Raw genomic sequence first — 20496 nt, 5'->3', positions numbered from 1 at the left:
CAGGGCTAACCAAAGCCTCGAGGTTGAATAACACACCATCCAATAGCTCAGCCATCCCGTGCTGACCAGGACGGCCTAGGTTATGCCGCAAAGTAACCTTGCCCGAACCCCACAGAAGCCCATTCGTCACCCACGAAGAGTCCCGTGCAGATGAAGGGGCCCTCGGGGGGCCCCTTGCACCGACTCGGTGAGGCCGACAGCCTCCACGGTCTCACCACGTGGCTCCGTGACCACAGAAGGGACACGTAGAAGGTTGAGAATGGCTTTCGAACGCTCTAGCCCAGAAGTCGCATGCATGGCTTCTGCTTGTTGACCGGCCCCAGTCACAGGGCCCTCCTCAGTGCGAGACGTCTGGGAAATACAGGCAACACATTAGGGGAGCGGGAAGTTCCCTCTGCCACCCCTCACCCCACCTTCTGCCTCTCGGAACCCTCGTAAGTCCCTCTTCTCGGGTGTTAGGGAACTCCCTTCTGAACGTATCGCTAGGGCCGGGCTGGGATGGGCCTGAATGTAGAGGCAGCGGACAGAAGAATCATCCCTACCCTCACGGTCACCACCAACCACCACCATCGCCGATACTTATTCGGCAATTTTCCATACGCCCGGCGGGCGCCGGACCTCCTCGTGCGTTGTTTCGTTTCATCCTCCGCGCGCGTTATCACCACGAACTCCTCATTTACTGCCGCGTCAGCTGAGGCCCAGAGAGAGTAAATGATTTGCCCTAGTCTGTCCATCAATAGTTGGCAAAGCTCGGGCGGTCAGACCCTCGAGTTTTCCATGCTACGTCTACAGGCCGGGGACCGGTCCCCGAGACCCCGGGCCGTGCAGGAGTCAACTCCAAGGGGTCGTGGTGCCGTCAGGGGGGATCCACGGCAGCTTCTCTTGCCAAAGCAGACGGTGGCCAGCTTCAGCAACCCCCAGACCGCTTCTCACTTTGAGGCCTTCCTCCTCAGCACAGCCGGGGCCTCACCGGCCAGGCCCCCCCTGCGGGCCCAGCTTCCCCCGAGTTAGATGCTTATTGACTGGCTGTTCCTGTCTGGTCCCGATGCCCAGAGGATTTGGCCGAGGACGTCACCGGGGCCCGTGGACCTCAGGCCTGGCGGCGTGGGAGGAGCAGTGGGCCAACCACAAGGCCCGTCTCCCAACAGTGGACCGTGGGTTCTCCAACCCACGTGGGCTCTCCCCTGCCACATCCTTCCCTGCAGATCGATGGAAGCTGTTTTTCTTCCCCATTAGGCCAGACAAGGGGAGGCCTATTAGAATCCGATCCACAGCCAAAACACGAGGGGTGTGGGATGCTCCATTGTCCAATCCTGACCCAGGCCCCGGAACCGAGTATGCATCTTGGGGGCGGGGGGAGCTGGTCACGTGGGGCAAGGGTCCTTCACTCACGCAGCTACTGATGGTGCCAAACATCAGGTCCAGCCCAGAAAGAGGGACGAAACAAGGCCGCTTGCACTTGAGGAACTTCCTGCAGGCGGTAGACAGACAGGTCGTCCTAGAGTCGAAACAGGTGCAAAATTTGACGGAGCCCCGGGGGGGGGGGTGACTTCCGGTCCTTCGGGAAGGCTGCCGTGAAGAGGGGGTAAGGATGCTGACGCGTTTGGACTCAGGGGGCACGGTAAGAAGAGGACGTTCCAGGCAGAAAGAACAGCATGTGCAAAGGCCCGGGAGTTCCGGAATGCGTGCACTGTGTCCTGAGAATGTGCATTTGCCGAAGGTGGCTATAACATTGGGTACAGGGCATGGGAGGGGGCCGGCAAGGTCAGATGTGGCCCCGGAGGGATACTTCTGCCCTGAGGTGGACCCCGGGGAAAATTCACGGCCCAAGGGGCCTTTTACTCGGGCCCTCCTGAAGGTTGAAGAGATGTCGGGTTTGGAAATGAAGGCTTAATCTGCGTCTGTGAAGGAAGGCAGAGCCTGGGGGGGGTGGGATGGTTGCCGCTTGGAGCTTCGAGACGTGCTCCTCTCCGTGGGCAGTTCACAGCAAGGATGCTCGCTTTCTCCAAGGCCCCCGTGTCTCTCTGACTTCCCCTTTGGCCACCGGTGGGACAAAACTCTGCTTTGTAAAGGGCTCCGGTGGTCAGGTCGGCCTCACTTAGACAAGCTCTGTATTTTAAGTGCAGCTGCTTTGGGACTTTAATCCCACCTGCCAAATCCTGACATGACAACCCCCAGAGTAGCGTTCGATCGAATAAAGGTTGGGGGGGGGTGTCAGGAATCTTGGGGCCCGTTTTAGAAGCTTGGCTGTCGCCCGAAGTGAGTGGGGCCCCAGGAAAGGCGAGCTGGAGTAAGAGAATCCCTTGGGTGCAGCTGGACGGTGGCCTCACTGGAGGCTGGGCGGGCTGGCCGCACAGGACTGGCGACCGGAGCCTGGCTTAGGGTGGACCGCAGAGAAGCGTCTTCTGACCAGTGGGGGCTGCTGAGCTGATTGGCTGCGCTTGAGATTGGGCCCGCCCCCCACCCCAGGTTTCTTTGTCCAGCATGGGTAGGAAGGAGGGGGGATGCCACCTGCAGGGAAGCGACTCTGGGCCCCACGACGTACCCCAGCCCCACCCGCCTTCAGTCCCTGATGATGGCCTTCTAGGACCACAGTTGACCGGAGAAGCAGGAAGCCCCCATCCCGGGTTCTGCTGTCCCGGTCACGTCCCCTCTGAGCCCTCACGTCCCCGCTGCTTTGGCCTCAGGGCCAGGGAGGGTGCAGCTGGGAGACCCCCCCCACCCCCACTTTCTGGGCAGGCTCTTGTGTACCCTTTGTGAGCCGCCCAGTTGGATGTAGCCACAAGAGGAGGGGCAGGAGAGGCTCAGTAATAAGTAATAATAACAACGGTTATGAGACCCACAGGTCCTAGAGAGGGGAGGCACGGAACACCGTGCAGGACCACAAGGGAAAGACCCCCGGGGTGGACAGGAGGCAGGAGACCTTAGGGGGCTGCGCGGGGTTCCCAGAGGCAGAGGCAAAGCAGGGCGGGGAGAACAGCCTAGAAGGGCTAGTTTGAATAATTTCCGGCTTTGGGCTGTAGGGGCGGTCTCTAGCTGCCGGGCACCTGGCCCTGGGATGATGAAGGCAGAGAAACATTGCCTCCTGGGTGCCCAGGCAGAAAGAGGAGGAAAGGCTCCGATTGGTAGTTTGCATATCAAAGGCACGCTCCATCTGGGCCCTTTGCTACCTCTAAGAACTGGCTGGCCCAGGGAGAGGCAGACTCTCCCAGCCAGAAAGAGTTTGTTAAGATGTCAAAACATCGTAATATACAGAAAATTAAAAAAAAAAATGCAATACACAGGCTCTGCTTAAAAGTGGGTAATCGGGGGTGCCTGAGTGGCTCCGTCGATTAAGCGTCTGACCCTTGATTTTGTGGGATCGAGCTTTGCATCGGGCTCTACGCTGATGGCACGGAGCCTGCTTGGGATTCTCTCTCTCTCTCTCTCTCTCTCTCTCTCTCTCTCTTTCTCGCAAAATATAAATAAGTAAACATAAAAAAAGTGGGGACTCAAAGCTGAGGACAGGTAAGACACATAACTGGGGCATCCCCGTTTTTTACAGAGGTGGAAACTGAGGCCCAGATACACCAAGTTTTGTGTAGGCTCACGGTTGGTAAGGGACAGAGGGAAATTTGACCTGTGGTCGTGTATTTGTGTCACCAGGTTCCTATACCTCTCCCATCTCGGGTATCTGTGTCTCTTCCTTTGCCTCCTTCCAGAAAAGAGACTCAAGCCTTCTTACCCAGAAGAAAGGACCCCGAACTCCCTCCACAGTGCATGCCCGGGCACTCACTGGACGTACTCCCCCGACAAGGTGGCAAGGGGGTGATTCTCAACCCAAAAGACAGGGTGGTGCTTAACTCCAGGGAGCCAACAGCAAAGCCCGCAACTGGCGAGAGGCCAAGAGGGAAGGAGGGAACTTTCAGAGGAGAGTAGGGGGCCGTGCCTGTGCCCAAACCCACAACTCGCCTCTTTTGGGCTCCCCCCCAAAACTGAGGGCCCCCCACCACCACCTAAACTGAGGCTCTGACTTGTTCCTTTTGTTTCTGAACCTGCTTTCTTGCCCCCCCTCCCCGTCAGTTCCATTTTCTGGAAGTACTTCAGTGACTCCGTATGAGTTGAGGGACGAGTCTCTGGCCGTTAGCGCTCTGACTGCGATGTTGTTTGAGGCCACACTTTGGGCTCCTCAAAGGGCCCGGGGTCAGAGGGATTCACTAGAAAGCACCCCATGGACCCAGCCTGGCCCTCACCAGCTGAGCGAGCCCCACCGTGCAGGCAGGCGTGAGCATCAGTATCCAGGCGGAAGGGAGCTCGCGATAGTCCCTCTGAGCACACGGAGACAGATGCCGCTGAAAGCCTGAGGATTATTTGCCTGGCATGTGTGACCTGCTAATTAAGTTTTACTATTTACCTCTGGAAAGCGACGTGGCTTCCTGGGCTCTGGAGAGGGCCTGACCCCTCCCCTCTCGTCTTTCCATCCTCCACCCCACTCAGGCCTGGAAACGTCTAGCTCTGAGAGGGGGGTACATCGTTGTTGGGGTCTAGAGAAGGGGAAAAAGTCACCTAAGCCCCTGTGCACACCCCACCTCCCCCCCCCCCAAGTGCCCCTGTAGGTGGAGAGCAAGCCTAGGGATATGGGGCAAGAGAATGAAGTCATTCAGCCAAGGCTAATTAGCTCCTTCTAGCTACTTGACCTTGATCTCTTTGAAGGTCATTCCCCTCACTTGTAAGGTGGGGGAAATAATCACATTTCCCTCTGAGGATCGATGGGAGGATTAGAGGAGGTTCGTGTGGGAGAGTTGGCTAGATACCCACTCAATGTCCGTCTTTCCCTTCCTGGTTACCTACAGGCCCAGAATTCTTTAGTTGGCCAGCAAAATGCCCAGATAAAAGATCATGTTTCCTGACCTCTCTTGCAGCGAGGGCTGACCCAGGAGATATAAGTGGAAGTTGTTGGCCGTGGCGGTGGAGTTCATCTGCTTCCATAAAGACAAACCTGCCGCTCTTTCCTCCTTGCTTCATTCTCCTTCTTGCCTGGGATGCAAACATGATGGCTGGAGCTCTAGCAACCACCTTGGCGTATGAAGTGATCTCGGGAACGGGTCCACGTATTGAAGATGGTGGAACGAAAGGATGGAGATGTCACGCTGGCTCTGGACCATCTATTTCTGGATTTATTCTAAGGGATAGACACTTAACCTCTATGTTGGTTTAAGTCAGTGGTTCTCAAAGTCTAGCTTCCTCTAGAATTGCCTAGAAGGCTGGTTACACACATAGATAGCTAGGCTGCAGTGCCTGGAGGTTCTGATTTGATGGGTCTGGGATGGGGCCTCACAGTTTTGTTTCTAACGTGTTCCCAGGTGATGCTATGGTGCTGGCCTGGGTACAAGGTGCACCTTGAGAACCACCGGTTCAAGCCATCATCAGTGAAGTTCTTCATCTTCCGAAGCAGGACCCAATCCTGACTTACCTAGCAAGGTAAGTGCTTCACACTCGAGAAATGTGATTATTATTTTTGTACAGGGGTGGAATGATAGCCAGGGGGCTACCCATTCCCCTCCTGGCACCCAGGAGATCAAAGGGCTGGAAGGGAGGGCAAAGCCGCGACGGCCAGCGTGCCCACCCCAGCTGAAGGCAGCCTTGACCTCCCCAAAGGAGACTGGGTGGCCCCAGTGCCTTTCTTCGGGGAGCGGTTGAGGCCCCACTTTGCCCAGATCCATTGTTTGGCACCTCCCGTTTCTCTGAGTTGCCCAGAAATTTTCTGAAAACAGGAACCACGTGTGAAGTCGAGCGCTCTGCAAGTATTATCTCATTGAATCCTCGTGACCCATGTCACAGATGAGGAAACTCAAGCGAACAACGGGTAAGTCACCTGCGCACAGTCACAACACCCTCGTGAGCGACGGAGTCGGGGTTTGAACTGTAAATGCCACCCTCCCAACAGCTAGGAGAGGCGGGAGCCACCCCCGCCCTGGCATGGGGCGATGCTCAGCTGTATTCTCAGAGATAAGAAAGCAAGGGGGCCACGGGGCAGCTTTGGGAGAGGGTGGAGGGAGTCTGGACCCTCCTGCCCCTGCGTCCATGGACTCGCACTGAGGGCTGAACGCCAAGCCCTATAGAGAACGAGGAGAGGCGACCCCTTGTCCGGGCATGTGTGCTGTGTTGATGGATTGGAAGCCATGCTTCTCCTGAGGTCAGTGGCCCTCCCTGCCCGGCCAGCCGCTCTAATAAAATATGAAGTTCAGAAACCCCAGGCAATCCTCTCTCTCCGCTGAGTGATGACCTTGTAATTGGCTCACAAGCTAGCTTGATTTATCCACTCCAACCCGGGCAGCCCGAAAAGGATGAATGAGCTTCAGCGGCCTGTGGACGAGAGCAGAGTCCCTGGGAACCGTGATGCCATGGGCGTGGGGGCCATTTGTCACCACCAGCCTTTGCCTAATTGTGGGAAGATAAAGCGGGAAGGTGCCGGGTGGCAACGTGTAATCGTGGTCTTTCGTGGAACAACCTGGGGCCCAGCTGGCCAGGCGGGTGGTCCGACTGGGAAAGTCCCAGACACGGACCTGCTCCTCTGACACTCCCCCCCCCCCCCCCCCGTGAAAGAGGGCCCTGTAGGGAGGGACTGGGAAGCTAATGGTGCTACAGCCTCAGGGGAAGGTGATGCCCTCTGCCGAGCGTCCTGGGTTCGAATCCTGAATCTGTCATTTACCGGCTGAGGGCCGGTGGCCAAAGTCACGTAACCTCTCCCTGCTGAGCATCATGGTTAAGGGCACAGACCCTGGATTTGAATCTGGCCTCCACCTTTCACTAGCTGTGTGGCCTTGGACAAGTTACTCGATCTTTCTGTGCCTCATTTTCCTTATCTGTACAATGGGGACAATAATAACACTCAACAGAGCTGTATTAGCTTTCTAGGGCTGTTGTGGCAAATTATCACGATCTGGGGGGTTTAAAACAACAGAAATTTATGCTCCCACAGTTCTGGAGGCCAGAAGTTTGAAATCAAAGTGCTGGCAGGGTGACGCTGCCCCTGAAGGCATTGCGGGGAGGACCCTTCCTTGCCTGTTCACCTCCGGGTGGCCCCAGAGTTCATTGGCTTGTGGCTGGGCCACACCAGCCTCCGCGTTGGTCTTCTTATGCCCCCCCCCTCCTCTCTGCCCCCTGTAAGGACACTTGTCATTGGACTTAGGGCCCACCCGGATAATCCAGGACGGTCTCACCTTAAGTTTTTTTTGGCTTCATTACCTTTGCGGAGACTCTTTTACCAAATAGGGTCACATTCACAGATTCCGGAAGTTGGGACCTGGACGTAACTTTCTGGGGCTACCCTTCAACCTACTCCAAGGGCTGTTTTGAGAATTAATGAATTAATACTTGTAAAGTTCTGAGGCAAGGGGCTGGCACATCTTAAGCGCTATACAAGTATCTGCTACGTGAATGTGTGGGTACCTACATATTATATGATTATTATATATGTATTCTAGGTTCTGTAATGTATGAAATGTATACAGATATTTATTTATATTTTAATATAGATAATATTATAAATATAGATATTATAAATATATTATAAATATATATATTATAAATATAGATATAGATATAATATAGATAATAAATAAATATACATATATTTATTTATATTTTAATATAGATAATATTAGACATTAATATATTCATTATTAGTTTAATATTAGACTTTAATTATATTTAATTTAGTTTAATTAATATATTCGACTTCATATATTCCTATGTGTGTATTAATGCATATAATAAATCTACATGTATATATGCAGAGAAAATAATGGTACACATTCTGGAGTAAATCAAGCTATTGCAAGGATTAGAGAGGACGCTGTCACTGTGGTCAGGGCATAGTAACTATTTGGTAGATGCTGGCTTTTGGTATTATGACATCGTACAGGCTCAGGGATGGGAAGGTCAGTCCTTCAACTATTCCACAGGTATTTATTAGGCATCTGTTTTGTGCCAGGTGCTTGTTAGGCAATGGGGATAAGAAAGGGGGTAGAAGAGCCCCCTTTCCTCCCAGAAAGCTGTAGTTGGGGAAACAGACAAAGACACAAGTAAGTATGTAACATTGTGTCAGCCAGGGACAGGGAGAAAGGAAGGACGAATAACAACATCAGGCATAACCCCAAATCACACGTGTCCTGGTAAAGGATGGACCCCGTGGGGAGACAGGTAGGTAAACTGAGAACCCAGCCTACCGTTTTAGGTTTGACACACGGGGAAGGAGAGCGGGGACGACAGGGGAATTGGGAAACTTTCAGGTGGAAGGGAGGTGCCTCTTGAAGTGTGAGGAAGGGGAGGGAAGCAAGCAGAGCAAAGCGGGGAAGGGCATTCCGGCAGGTGGAACAGCAGGAGAGAAGTGTGCTGGCACAGGAGGGGCGATGCTCGGGGCCGAGGCATGAAGCGGCCTGATCCAGCTGGGGTGCGGGCAGCTGAGGGGCGTGGGCTGGCCACACTGCCAAGGGCACTGGGGACTGACCCGTGAAGGCTCTGGTCCCACCACCCAGCAGGGGGCTCGGTCACTGTGGCCTGACCAGGAGGACTCAAGGACTTTTGCACTCTGTTTGCAGCTGGAGTTTTAAGGACCTGGGGACAGAGAGATGGCGGGGGGCGGGGGTGTCAGGAGAGAGGCAGAGTCCTAAACCATCAGAGATGAAATACACAACGTGCCTAACATGAGTTTCATAGTGGACCATGCTTAGAATTGTATCTGTGTTGTCCGGTGTAAGGAAACCAGGCTCAGAGGGGTGCAGCGATTTGCCTGAGGTCACACAGTAAGTTATTTCCCTGGCAGAACCCCTCTCCTCGCTGCGGCCTGCTGGGCCCTATGTGATCTGGCCCTAACCTAGGTCTCTGACCACGTTCCATCTCCTCTCTTCCCGCCACACGGCCCCGAGGGCCTCTGCAGCCAGTTCACCCTTCCCTTGCTGTTCCCACATCCTCTGCTGGGTAATTCGGATTCAAGCGCTCCAGCTTGGATGGCACCGCCTCGGGAAGTGGTCTGAGCCACATGCATTCAGGCTGCCTGAGTGGAGTTTGACCAGCACTGTGGGCGATGAACGGCTCTGGAGCTGACTCGCCACCCGGCTTCTCTGTTCCTGGCGTTTTCCAAAAAGCCTCGGCAGCGTGTCTAACCTCTGTATATTATGGTGGGGGAGGGGGGTGTGGGCTGGAGGTTGCAATGCAGGGGAGTTGATGGCCCGTTCAATGAGGGACGGATGGAAACTGGTAGATAGATGCCACAAACTCGTGGCCTTCAGCGGGACAGTTCTGAGATGTGTCTTGCTCAGCACCTCAGAGGGTCTCGAGGGGTGCTGGGCCCAGGGGTCCACAGAGGTAACCGATTCCCTAAAACACCTGTATTTGCTTTTCTCATTTCCCTGTCTCTTTTGTCTTGCTCCCTCACTGCTTCCTGCAGTCAGCTCCTGGATAACCCACCTGCACCAAATCCTTGTCTCAGGCTCTGCTTTGGGGGACGCTGGAACTAAGACATGTACCTTTCCTGCTCCTATTATTTTCTGGGTTACTCAAATCACTTGCCGTTATCTCTAATCACGTAGCTTGTTGGTCTCGATAGGTAGATGGCCCCCAGTGTGCTTCACATCTTTCGATGCCCACTCGTATGTAGCCGGCCTCCCCTGCACTGTGACAGTGTGGTCAGGTGTGACCAATAGAATCAATCCAGTGGACGTGAGGGTCTGTGACATCTAAGGCTAGGGCAGAGGACATTACCCTGCTACTCTGGCGAAGACAGCCACCACGTTGTAAGGCCACTCAAGCAGCCCTGTAGAGAGGTCCACGCGGGAGGAAGCAAGGCCTCCTGTCCACGGCTGCGTCTCCCACACCGTGTGGACTTATCAGATACCCCCAAGTGGTATCAGCCCTGGAACGGCCAGCATCTCAGTGCCCAACTCAGTCTCTGGTCCGGCCAGCCAGGACGCCCCCGGAGCTGGCTTGAGTGTCCCTCCCCTCCAGGAGTGACACAATGCTCCCAAGGACAAGTCACTGGCTCAAAGGTCTGGCCCTAGCCCCGTTCCCTCTTGTTGCCCTGTGTCACCTCGGGCAACCCGTCTTCTCTCTCTGGCTGTGGCCTTGGCTCCAAAGAGATACTCAGGAGCCCCCTCTGTGCATGAGGCGGGGTCAGCGCACAGAGCCCCGGGCCCCCACTCGGTTCCTGCCCACACCCAGGGCAACTCTACTTTCCTGGTCTGTAGATTGGGGTTTCTAAGCAAGACATCACCTGATAGACACCTGCTAGAATCACGGCGAGAAGTTACAACACCGATTGCTGGTGAAGATTCAGGGCACCTGGAATTCTCCCTCCTTGCTGGCAGGAAGGCCGAAATGCTACAGACACTTTGGGAAACCTTGGCAGTTTCTCAGAAAGTTAAATATAGATTTACCATGTGACCCAGCAATCCCCACCATAGGTATTTACCAACGAGGGGGAAAAAAACTACGTTCACATAAAATCCGGACACAATTGTTCACTGAAGCCTGGTGTGTAATAGCCAGAAAGCAGACACAGCCTAGCTGCCGCTAGGTGGAGAATAGGTAAATAAACCGCGGTTCCTCCATACAGTGGAATACTACTCAGCAATAAAAAGGAATGAACGACGGACACGCACAGCACCGTGGGCATAATCCTAGCGCATGGTTACATACGTCGTTAAATGCAACGGCTGTTACGAGGCAGGATCCCCTCTATACGTCATTCTGGAAGACGGTTGAACCAGTGGTGGCGAGGGGGGAGGGCAGCTGTCGACCACAGAGGGCCGCGGGGGACCTAAGCGGGGCCGGTGGACCCCTCCTAACCCCGATTGATCGTGGTAGCCGTGAGGCCACCGTGCTTTTTAAACTAGCAGACTTGCGTGCTCTGGGGGTGAAATTACTGCATGTAAGTTACACCTTCACTGAGAACTGAAAACAAAACAAAAAAAATCATCATCATCTGAAGAAAGGGTTCTGCTCTTCCAAAACAGAAGCCGGAACGTCCCCAAGCCGGGACAGTCTAAAGGTCCTTCCCGCCACGCCAGTGTGGGATCCCAGAGGGACGCAGAGCTGGGCTTCCCCGCTCCGAGCCGCGCCCAGGGGCTTGGCGTGCGGATCTGACACCCTGTGTCGGCTTGTCTGCTGGGTGCCCCGCCTGGGAGACACTGGTCCTCCCCCGCTCCCCCTGCGCGGCCTCCACTGAACAAACACTGACCCCTGCTGTCTCCTTCTGTTTCTCTTCCCCTCTAGCCTGCATCTCGGGGCCAGGAAACTGTGGTCCGTGCCTAGGTCGGGGGAGCTTCTGGAGAGGAGCAGGGGAACAGACACAAGCAAGAGCTGGCCGCCCGCCCTTCGGTGGGTGGGGGTCCCGCTGGAACTAGGCTTTTGTCCTGGAGCCGCCAGCCCTCTCCGGGGGCTGGGACAGGGCAGAGCCCGGATGGGAAGCCCAGGGGCTCCCAGGACACCCTGCTGCCTACCTGCCTTTGCCCCGGGCGCACTGCCCAGGCCTGAGGGGGAGGAGGAGGGGGAGGAGGGCATCAAGGGGTCCCGCAGATGGGGGCAGGACTGGGGTACAGAGCCACAGAGGCCACAGGCCGAGTCGGCCCGGCTCTGCTGAGGGTAGCCAGCTAAGTGCTGCCCTTCTCTGGACCTCAGTCTTCCTGGCTGTTAAATGGGAATGCCAGTCCCTGTTCTTCGCTTCTCTCCTTTATTTGCACACCGAGCACAGGCACCCTAGGGGGTGTGAAGAGACGCACGGGGCTGCCGGGGTCCCCGGCCCCACAGAGCTCAGAGACTCCAAGGGACCCGGAGGTTCACAGCAAACACGGTAGCGACGGGCGGTGGACACGATGAGGCCCAGTCTACAAGGACAGCTTGGAACCAGTCTATTTACTCACTCCGGGAGAACGAAGGGTGGGGTTAGGCTGGCTGGGAGCTGGGGTTGCGGGGTGTGGAACAAGACAGATTCTGGACTTCGCCCCAGAGCCCCCTGAACCTATCCTTGGGTGCTCACGTAGGCGTGTGCGTGACATCGCGGCCCGCGTGGGCCTCGGCGTTGGGTGCGCGCACAGCCCAAACGTGCGTGCCTCGCCGCGCGAGCGCGCGTCTGTACTTCTGGACGTGAAGGTCGATGCCACGCGTCCGGGTGTATGGGTGAGGGGACGCCGCGTGTGTTGGTGGGCTGTGAGCGCGTGTTTGCGTGGGCACGGCGGGGGCGGAGCCACCGGGTCCGGTGCGCCCGTGTGCGGGGGGGGGGGGGGGGCTGCTGCCCCAGCTGTCCCCAGCCGAGACCCCGGGCACGCACACGGTTGCCTTCTCCCGGGGGACGAAGCCGGAGCCTCCCCAGGTGACACAGCCGCCCCGGGCAGGGCAGGGCCGGGCCGGGCACCGTCGGCCAAGCGCTGATGAGCTCCCTTCATGTGGTAGCTTGGACCTATTTCTGTCTTGTTTGGCTCGTCCTGGCCGGGTGTTCCCGTCCAATGATGCCCTGTTTCTCCACCCGGCTATTTCAGCTAAGGAATGTGCTGTTTGTGTCTCAAGGAGAAAAACCAAAAACCCCCATTATGGTTAGCTGTCCTGCGGCTTCGAGCAGCCACTCATTTACTTAGGTTTCTCCTAGGCTATATTTGTCGACGGATGCCATGTTGAACTTGGAAGGCACGGGTTGGGGGGACCAAGGCCTCTTTGGGGGAGGCTGGGGCATCATCTCAGGCCTCCCCACCGTCCAGGACGGCGTTTGACTTCTCCGCTCAGGGCGGGGAGCTGCCCATTCTGCTCCCCACCTGCACTGCCCAGCACCCCTGGGCCTGGCTCCCACAGGCCTTCGGCCTCAGCTGCAAGCCCCCCGTAGAGTTTTCTGGAACCCTGCTCCACACATCCAGAGCAGCATGGGGTCAGTTAGGGCGCAGGATCTAGAACAGAACTGTCCGGTCTGACCCTTGGTTCAGCCATCAACTGGCTGGGTTACTCAAGCGAGTTATTTCTCTCCTCTGTTTTGCTACCCCTCCATCCACGAAGTGGGAATAAGATGTAGGATGGTTCTAAGACACGCATTTTCACACTCTCACATTGGCCTTACGGTCCATAGCATGGCTCCAGTTTTTCTCTGTCTTAATGAAACAGGAACTGAGGGTGTGGTTCATCATCGATGGCGTGTAGAATTCTATGAAACAGGCTCATAGCCCTGTAACGGATGGCACATTTGAATTAAGCTAATTTGAAGATTTTTTTTTTATGTTTTTATTTATTTTTGAGACAGAGAGAGACAGAGCATGAATGGGGGAGGGTCAGAGAGATAAGGAGACACAGAATCCGAAGCAGGCTCCAGGCTCTGAGCTGTCAGCACAGAGCCCGACGCGGGGCTCGAACTCACAGACCGTGAGATCATGACCTGAGCCGAAGTCGGAAGCCCAACCAAGCCACCCAGGCGCCCCCAGAGGAGGTTTTAAATAAAGAAACGCAAAGCCGTGAGCAGGATGTGGGGAAACCACGGGCGGTAGTGAGATACTGGGACTAGTGAGAGAAGCATTTTCATGACTCCAGACCTCAAGAAGGAGGTGGGGGGCAAGGGGTTACCGGAACCTTCGGGAGACATTTTGGTACCGAGGACCCTTGCTGGCAGTGACCTTCTCTTGTGGGGCGCACGGCCATCCCAAGACAGGCTATTGGCTCCGGCACCTATTAACTATATGATTTGGGGCAAGTTATTTAGTTTACCCATGCCTCAGTTTACTCATCTGCAAAACGGACGTGATGATGGTTCCTACCTCATAGGATTGTTGCCAGGCTTACATAAGTGAATACATCGAGTGTCTAGAACATCTCAGTAAAGCCTGCCTATTATGGTCCTCATCCTTTTGGTAATAGTACCTGGACTCGTTCTTTCTACCTTGGAGTTCTAAGCTGCCCCAGTGCCCGTCCTAACTCCAAACCTGGCCCTCCACTGTCCTGTCTGTTCTGTGAACTATGGCCACCAGAAAGCCCTGGCTCCATGGAACCACAGCAGTGATATAGGATCAGGTCAGGGTCACCTCCCAGCAGACACTACTGGTAAATGGTCTCTGCTCACCACTCACTGTCAGCCCCTCACCCCATCCTGCCCTACCCAGCCCCCCGCGGGACTAGAACACAGATGGCAAGCCACCATGCAGCGTCTCTAACTGACGTGGGAGTGGAAGTCAAGAGCCTTGCTCCTGCCTCTGTCCCCTCCTCCCTTTCCCCTTCCTCCGCACCCCCGTGCCTCAGTTCTAGAATCTTCCAGAACAGTGGCTCCCCAACAGTTTCATCCGCAGCCCCCTTAGGCCACACCAAAGCCCCCAGACCACGAATCTCATCCTATCCCAGGGCAGGAAGGAAAGAGAAGGCGGTGAGAGCACGGAAGAGCCCCGTGGGAGCCCTCGAGAGAGCCTCTGTACAGAAATAAGGGCATGGGGGTGATTCATAACCAAACTGCAACACCTACATGTTTCAGAGTCTAGTAGTTATTGGAAAATGATAGGCCCCACACTCCGCTGGTGCAAATACGCATCCCTACATGCTGTGGGGTTAACCGACAACCCGCCACAAGCTGCCCTGATGACGAGGGAACTAAACCAACAGCGATTCGTAATTAAAACATAAGAATAGCGACAACTGCAAACCAGGACCAGCCCGAGGCAGCCCCGATGATGCCCGGACCTCTCGCGTAGGACATCTCGGCCTGTGGGAACATGTGGTAGCGTTTTGCGATGCGGCCAAGTGCTGCATGGCCGCCCGACGTCTTTGCCAAATGCTGAATCAAGTCTTCAAGAGCCTTCTAACGTGCTAATTTTCGTTTATAAATACCAAATTTTAGCAGCCCTCAGTGACTCACTGGACCTATTAGTGAGTGGCTATTTGTTTATAGAATCGTGCATCGTTTGCTGAAGAAAGATTGTTGGCTTGGAAAAAAAAAAAATCACTGTGTCTAGAATCTTGTGTTTCAGGGAAAATAGCCACGATGTAGAAGCCAAAAGACCTGGGTTCGAGACCTAGCGATACACAGCCTGAGCCTCAGAGTCTCAGGAAATCACAGCGGGCCGCTGCGTCCATAACAGGCGGGCTTATGAACAGGGCAGTGACGTCATTGGCTCACAAAGGACTTGGCATCACGTTGCAGTGGGAATCTCACAGGAGGGACAGCAGGGCCGGTGGCTTCAACAGCTCAGTGTCATTTCTGAGAACCCCCATCGGCTCCGTCTTCCTTGGGGTGGCTTCCTCCCTCTGTGTGTTATTCCCAGAAGCAAATGTACAAGGGTGTTATCAGGGAACTGCCTTGGAGAGAAGGTGGAGAGACAGCCGGGCGAGTCTGGCAATAAAGACCGGGATCAAGGTTGGGTGGAAACGCTCTGGAGTGCCTGCAGGGGCTAAGGAAGGATCAACAAGGCTGTAGGGGAGTCCTAGGGCCAAGGTCCCCGCAGATCCCCTGGACGCAGCCCGCCTTGGTGTCCCTGCCACGCTCATTCATTGGCCGGGAGCCGCCCGAGGGAGGCGTGGCCTCAGGGCCAAGGTGGAGAAGGATTTCAGCATGCAGCGCAGTCCTTGGACATTTACGATCCCTGTGCTGACAGGTCTGCAGGGGAGAGGGGTCGCCGAGGTTTTAAGCAGGCTGCTTCACGCTCCGCAGTGCGTTCCTGATGGCCTTGGGGGGCGGGGGGTGGGGGGGTGCCCGTCGGACGCCCTCCTGGAGCGGAATCCCCAGGTGGGTCTTCGGCCTCCATGGGCCCGTGTCATCATCGCCTCCTTCCCTCGGCCTTCATGCTTCCTTCTGCCACCTGCCAGGGCACCTCGGGTGCTTGCACGTTGCTCGGAGTCCTGCCTGGTTTTCTCTAATAACCATCTGAGTAGCCACTTTGGCCCGTTCCCCGGGGTCCTTGCTGGGGTGTGGAATTCCCAGGCCCCAAGGAAGTGCCCTCCGTCAAGAGATTCTTGTGTCTCTGGTCCTACACGCCAGCCCCCTTGAACAAGAACCCCTGAGCCCCACCCCCTCCCCCGGAGCTCCGCCCACACTGAGCCGGGGACCGCGCCACTCATTATTACTTTTCTTCGGCTGCAGAGCCACCCCCGGTCCCACCGCCTTCCACCTCAGCCTCCGCGGCAATGTGGGCCTTTGCCCTACGTCTCAGCCTGGCAGCCGGGCTCCCAGTAGAAGCCTTTGTTGCCTAGTGAAGGGGAGGCTGCTCCAGCCCCCTGTCCCCCCCCCCCCCCCCCCCCCGCAGCCAGGGCGGAGGAAGCACCTGCTCTTACGGGCAGGGCACGCTGCCCCTGCAAGCTCCAAAGGCCCCAGGCATCCATGTGCCCGAGGACATCCATCTAGATGTCCCCATTGCACATTTCAGAACCCCCCAGGTCTCCCCAAGCAGGGCCTTGGCCTTTGCATGACAGAACTGCCCTGGTGTTTGCATACAGACTTCTCCGGTGTTGTCACCACGGAGCTCTCTGCCTCTCGCTTGGCTGTGTCTGCCTTTCCAGGGCAGGTGATAAAGGCCTTTTTGTGAGCCACCCCTGAGGCCAAAGTTTTGTCCCGGACCTGGGCACGGGAGGGAGGGATCCTGAACCATATCTGTGCTGCCGCAGCGTTGGGAAGGCCACCAGCGGCGTCTGCTACGGAGGGGACCTTACAAAGGACACAACCCCTGCTTACAGACAGGGATACTGGGGTCTAGAGCGGAGGTGGGAGAGACGCGCCCAGGGTCTCACGGTGAACTCGGGCCGCGACAGGAGACTGGGACCTAGGTAGACTCTTCCGGAACAGGTTACACACGTCCTGTCCCGGGACCAGCACCTGCGACTGGACCCTGCTCTTACTGAGCTGGCCCGGGACAAGCCCTCCCTTTTCGGAGATCTCAGCTGGGTTGGCCGTTTTGGTTTCCGGAGCTCCGCCTGGGCTCTGGCTACTTCTCCCTGGAACATCGGAGCAGCCCCTAGGAGTGAACTCACAGCCAACCCGGGTGAGATATTTTTAGAGCCATTAAATGTAGCAATAACTCCTCACCTTCTCTTAAGGCTCATTTCCTATTTCTCTATTAAAAGGAATAAAAACCCATCCTGGAAGGCTGCCCGACACCCTTTTTGGGGAAGGAGGTGGGACCGGACGCCAGGCAGGCAGTGCTGGCCAAGGTCAGATGGAGTTTGCCTGTGAATCCTCCAAGAGGCTTGCCTGACGGCGCAGCGACCCCCACCTCAGCTCTCCAGCGATGTCTGAGTTCCTGCTGCCGTGACCCGAGTACCAGGGATTGTTCGACAAATGGGGACCAGATGGATGATCTTCCCGATGGGACTCAGGAGGGAGCATTATCTCCAGGTCATACAGACCTCCTAAATCACCTCCACCTTCCTGTAGCCTGGCTGGAAAGTCTACCCCTGGGCATTTTCTCTCGTTGGCTGAGCCCAGGGTTAATTCCACACGTCCACATTCATTCTTGGGGGTTGTCTTTTCTGCAGGCCCCTTGCTTGAAAATAGAAACACCCCTGGAAAGAAGTTCCAAAGTCAGAGCTCTTGGGTTGGGACAGAGTGTGGATTCCCATATCTGCCACTTAGAAACTGGGTAATCAGGCAAACCGTTTCCTCTCTCTGAGTCTCAGATACCCACTGGGATCAATTGTCTTTATAGGACCTCTCTCCTGCGGCTCTTAGAAAGATCAGGTTCATCAGTGGTTTGAAAAACTGCTTTAGAAGCTGTGAAGCTGTATCAGTCAGATGAGGTTAAGCCGTGTTGTAGTAACAAACCCAGAACTTTCAGTGGCTTAACACATAATTATTTCTCTCTCATACCGAGTTCTCTGGTTCCACCTTTTGGCTTCACTCTCTCAACTCCTGGCTTCCCAAGTCACCGCGACAGGGGTTTAAGGTCTGGAGAGCCCACACCAGCCTTTAAATGCTTCGAACCTGAAATGACACTCGTCACCTCCGCACCTAGCCCGTTGGTCAGAATTAGGACATGGCGAGGACCGCCGGCAAAGAGGCTGGGGAATGTGGGGGAACGCGGGAATACTTGGCGAGCTGTCGGTGTCTCGGCCACGACAGCAAGCTACGATTAGGAGAGACTGTGATTATTATTCGCCAGAGCAGTTTTTCTCTGTCTCTCGCTCATTTTTACGGGGAGCCGGAGCAGAGACGGTCGAGCCGTGAAGTTGCATCTGGGACAGGATGGAGTGTCTGTATGCTCAGGGCAAGAGGGAAGGGCCCAGAGAAAGGGGGTGCAGATATGGGGCGAGGGACGGCAGCCCCACTGGATGCATTCTCTGCTAGATTTAAGTTGGTCCTGGACCCTGGAGAATAAAGGCCTCCTGCCCAGCACCAGTCACCACAGTCTGCTGGCCCCTGCCGGGGTCTCACTGACACTCCCTGGGTCCCCGCCCAGGCCAGCCAGGACCCCTTAATTCTCCAATTATCTGTGGCTAGAGACCGGCTTTGTTTCTCCGACCTCTGGTGGACTTCCGAAAGGCACGACTAGAGAAGTTGCCCAACCCAGAAAGTAGGCCCGCTGGAATACTCTAGAAAAGAACCCAGTAAACAGACCATCACTTGGAAGATACTCTGGGAACAACAACAACAAAAAAATCTAAATAAGACGATACAGAAAAGAATCCAGAGGCTAAAGAAATGAATTTGCGACGCACGTTGGCAAACTCAGATTAAAAAAAAAAAAAAAAGACTGCTAAGAAAATAAAAGAACGTGACAACTTGTCCGAATCCTGCTGGAGGAGACAATTCCACTGACTGAGTCACCAGGATACTGTGGCAGTGTCACATTGCTCTGGAAGTTAAGTGCTCCTCGGGATTTCTTTTCTTTTTTTTTTTTTAAGTTTATTTATTTTGAGAGAGAGACAAAGTGGGGGGCGGGCAGAGAGAGGGAGAGAAAGAGAACCCCAAGCAGGCTCCGCATCATGACCGCGGAGCCCGGCACGGGGCTTGAACCCACGAACTGTGAGATCATGACCTGAGCCGAAGTCGGACGCTTAACCCGCTGAGCCACCCAGGCGCCCCTGGATTTCTACACTCACCTCATGGTGGACCAGTTTCAAAGGTCTGTGGCTCAGCACTGGGCTCTGAATACACTGGCCTGCCAAGCTGCAGACTCCCGGTAGGCAGAGCCTGAATTGCCCTACAAAGAAATACGTGGGAGGGGTGCCCAGGTGGCGCAGTTGGTTAAGCATCTGACTTGGGCTCAGGTCACGATCTCGTGGTTCATGGGTTCGAGCCCCGCACTGGGCTCAAAAACTGACAGCACGGAGCCCGCTTGGGATTCTCTGTCCTTCCCCTCCCCCCTTCAAAATAAATAAATAAACTTAAAACAAGAAATATGTGGGAGATACAGACCACCCCCCCCCAGAGAAGCCTGGCTGGTGAATAATGGGGACCCCCAGCCTTGGCCAGGGAACGTGCCGAAGAAAATCTCTCCAAGCCAGAAGTGGGATGCGTGCCCCCCGCCCCCGTCAGAGCCTTGCCCCCGGGAGGGGTGTGTTTGGAGTTTTCTTCTCTCCGGACTCCGTGTGCCTCCCGGCGCCACCCCACACCCGTACTCCAGAGCCACTCATATGCATTTATGGCTTTGCCTACTCAAGTCTATATTAATTAAAGAGCAGACCCAAGATAGGAGAGCCAACTGTCTTATTTCATAAAGTAGATAATGTTCGAGATTTTAATTTACAAGGAGAGCAGAGACCAGGGTCTGTCTGCAGCAGAAAGAGCCGTAGAAAGCTTCTTCGTTTCTGAATCTGATATCTGAAGACGCTCTGAGTTGCCATAAATTCTGATAAAATGTCTTCCCAGCGGCAAAAGATAATTTTTATAAGCTTTTGGAAGGGCCTAATAAAGCAATAATCTACCACCTTCCATTATTTAAAGACCTGGCTCAAGGGATGTGATTTGTAAGGGTTTTTTATATATAAATATATAGACGTATATTAATTATATGTCTCAATCCATCACCCTCTCTGCGAAGGAATTGTGGCAGAGCTTTGGTTTCCCCAGGACTGACGTCTTGCCTCTGCTGGAGCTGGCGAGCTCTGTCTCTGAGTCCTGCCCCTGCGGATCTCCATGCCTCCAGGAGAAGCGATCCTAGGTGATAGTGCAAACGCTCCCCATCCATCCCCTGGCCCTGGGTGATAACCTTAGGGTTACAATTCCTGTCTGACAAACACCATTTCTCTGTGACAAGGCCCGGTGGCGACGGGGGCGGTTTAGCCATCATCTGACAACAGGCACGTGTTGGGGATTTTCCCATCGGCCTCTCGCCCGAGTGTTCGAGCTCTGGGGTTATCGTGCAGACACCAGCCTGAGCCTCCAATAACAATGAGCTTAAGCTCAGCGCCAGAGAAGGCATCTCACCCCAGGAGCCGGGGACCCATACCGGACGAGGTAGAGCCCATTCTCAGGCTGCGGGATTTGTGTGGCTTATTACATAAGAGTACTTCTTGCCCCCGGGAAGCGCTTGAGATCCAACCGGGCCAGCGGATTGTCCCAGGTTCCTG

At 55.2% G+C, this 20496-nt stretch overlaps 1 long non-coding RNA gene across 1 annotated transcript; it reads left to right on the top strand.

Moving 5' to 3' along the window:
- The first annotated feature begins 7928 nt into the window (after positions 1–7928).
- On the top strand, positions 7929–18678 carry LOC111558068. The gene is made up of 2 exons (XR_002738613.2): positions 7929–8184; positions 17053–18678. It is a non-coding gene; the product is annotated as an uncharacterized LOC111558068 (long non-coding RNA).
- Positions 18679–20496: the final 1818 nt, after the last annotated feature.

Source organism: Felis catus, chromosome E2 (assembly GCF_018350175.1).
Source record: "Felis catus isolate Fca126 chromosome E2, F.catus_Fca126_mat1.0, whole genome shotgun sequence".
Lineage (NCBI taxonomy): Eukaryota > Metazoa > Chordata > Mammalia > Carnivora > Felidae > Felis > Felis catus.
Note: the sequence above shows the minus strand (reverse complement) of the source record. Positions and strands in the feature narration are given on the sequence as shown.